This window comes from Gossypium hirsutum, chromosome A06 (genome assembly GCF_007990345.1).
Source record: "Gossypium hirsutum isolate 1008001.06 chromosome A06, Gossypium_hirsutum_v2.1, whole genome shotgun sequence".
Taxonomy (NCBI): Eukaryota; Viridiplantae; Streptophyta; class Magnoliopsida; order Malvales; family Malvaceae; genus Gossypium; species Gossypium hirsutum.
The window spans coordinates 79,246,417-79,249,475 of NC_053429.1; positions in this window are offsets into that span (position 1 = coordinate 79,246,417).

Below are 3,059 nucleotides of genomic sequence, written 5' to 3' on the forward strand. Positions count from 1 at the left end.
CATCATGTGCATATATATATATAAGAGCCGAATCACAAGGCTAATTATAGCCATCTCATATATTTTCATCCCATACCCGAATGCACAAGTACATTATAATAGCTTCCAACTTAATTCATCATAAATTTCCCCCTTTTTTTCTTCATGGTCGAATGCTTCTTCTACTTTCACAAAGCATGAATTTCATCATCCAACTTACAAGCTTACAATCTCATGAAGTTTAACCTCATGGTGCCTATCAAACTCTCACTCATTAGCTTCTATCATAAACCTCCAACAACACCAAATAAACATATACTTTGGGGGTCTATGGTGGAACCAAGAAAGGAACTCATAGATATCAAGAGGTGAGCAACTACCATTATTCATCTAAGTTTAGCATGAAACACAATCATCACCCTTATTAATCTTTTATAGCCGAAAACCATACTTACCCCCAAAATCGAAATTTCAACATGGTTTACAAAAATCACTTGATAACTCACTCAATATCAACTAAAATTTCAAAAGCTAGTACAAACTTCCTTACCTTAATAGTGACCTAAGATGACCGATTGCTTCACTCCCTTCTTCTTCCTTTCAATTCGGCCAAGAAGAACCAAAAAAAACACAACTTGTTTTTCTTTCTTCCTTAGAACATTCGGCCAAGGGGAAAATGAAGAAAGATGGACACTTTTTTTTTTTGTTTTTCCTTCTTACTTTCACGGCAATGGGGAGGGGAAGAAACAATTACACACATTCTTTCCTTTTTCCATTTCTTTATTCCCCATACTTCTTATTATATTTTATCCTACATACCTCACTAGGCCAACATGTTCCCAACATGTTTCCACCCATAGCATGGCCGGCCATTACATATTAGGGAGGGGGAATTTGACATGCAAGTCCCCTTTTTCTTCCACATGCACTAATAGGTCCTCATGCATTGACCTATCACACTTTAAAATTTTCTCATATAAGTCCTATTGACTAAATTCACATGCAATCGACTAAATCGAAGCTTGAAATTTTCACACATTCATGATTACATATTCTAGACAATAAATATCACATTCAAACATTTCGGTGACTCGGTTTAGCGGTCCCGAAACCACTTCCCGACTAGGGTCAATTTTGGGCTGTCACATAATCCGGGCAAATCTTCCGGAAAAACATCTATAAACTCACAAACTATTGGTTCTGACTCAATCGTCGACTCAGACACTTGAGTATTTAGCACAAAAGCTAGATAAGCCTCATACCATTTTCTCAAATATTTTTCAGTGTTTAGAGACGATATTATCACAGGCGATTTATCCAAGTCACCTGGTCCAACCCGAAGAATATTCCCATCTTCACACTTTAAATCAATAATTTTCTTTCCACTGTCCACTACAACACTATGAGAAGTCAACCAATCCATCTCGAGGATTACGTCAAACTCATTAAACACCAATAACATTAAATTTTTCAGGAAACAATGACCTCTAATTGTCAAAGGACAACTCCTACATACTTGGTCAACTAGAACGTACCTACCTAAGGGATTGGATACTCTTACTACAAATTCAATAGACTCCACTATCATTTTCACGTGAGGAATCAATTCTATACAAATATAAGAGTGGGTAGACCCCGTATCAATCAAAGCAACAACATAAATGTCATGATTAGAAAATGTACCCGTAATCATGTCGGGAGACTCTGCCTTCTCACGGGCAGGAATAGTGTAACATCCCGAAATAGGGCCTAAATAGAACAATGGTTACGAAACCACAAATTCAAGGTAGAAAAATTTATTTTATTATTATTTTTAGGTTCATGATATGATTGCATGATTGTGTGAAAATTTCGTGATGAAATTCTATGCATAAAGTGCTTAAGTTGAGATTAGGGACTAAATCGAATAATTTGCAAAACTTGCATTCTAGAAGTTTTTAGTATGAAATTGCTTTGGAATATTAATTAGGAGGGTTTAAATAACAATTTTACCAATTTCTAAGTTCATGGACAAAATAGGACATGGATGGAATTTTTGAAAGTTTAATAAGGAAGGGCATTTTGGTCATTTGGATATTAAATGAAATAAAAAGGGAAAAATAACACAAAATTCATTATCTTCTTCATTAGCATGAAATTTCAAGGGTTCTCCATAGCTAGGGTTTGTTTCAAGCTTTCAAGCTCCATAGGAAGTGATTCCAAGCCCCGTTTTTAATGTTCTTTACGTTTTTGGAGTCCCGGTAGCTCGATAAAGCTTATGCTAGCAATAATTTAAGTTAGGGTTCATATTTGGAAAAATACCCATAGGTGAAAAGTGTTTATTTTGATGTTTTATGATAGAATATGGCATTTTAAATTATGTTAGACAACTTGTGCTACTCGATTTTAAGTGAAAACGAGTAAAATGGCTTAATCGGTAAAAATATCTAATAGTCATAAGTACATGTTAGAGTGTGAATTTGATGTTGTCATAGAAGGGAAAAATGATTAGCATATCATAAAACATAAGAAAATAGGATGAATTTTAAATTACGAGCCTTGGGGAAAAAGTGCAAATATGTGAAAGTTTAGGGGCAAAAATGTAATTTTTCAAAAGTTTGGGTCAAGGACTGTTTTGATAAATGTGAATATTAAATAAGTTAAATTTGCTATTATAGATCAAGAAGAGCGAAATTTGGGAGTAGATCGGGGAAAAGAAAAAGTAAAGGACTAAATTGTAAAGTTTAGTCACATTTTGTATCGAGGTAAGTATACAGTAAATAAATGCAATATTTTTTTATTTTACATTATTATTTTCAATTTCTAGCATTTATATACTTATTTTTTTGAGAATATTTAAAGTCGAATTAAAGGCGAAGTGACAGAGAAAAAGCATTAGGAAGCCCCGTTTGAACCTTAAGAATGTTAGGATATTGGGGTTGACAGGACAGGACAGGACAGAAATGAGCCATGTAAGTCCATATCAGATATATGGCTTTGGAGACAGGAATGAGACATGTAAGCCGATATTAGATATATATATGGCATTGGAGACAGGAATAATTCATGTAAACCCATGTCGAAGACATGACATTGGCAGG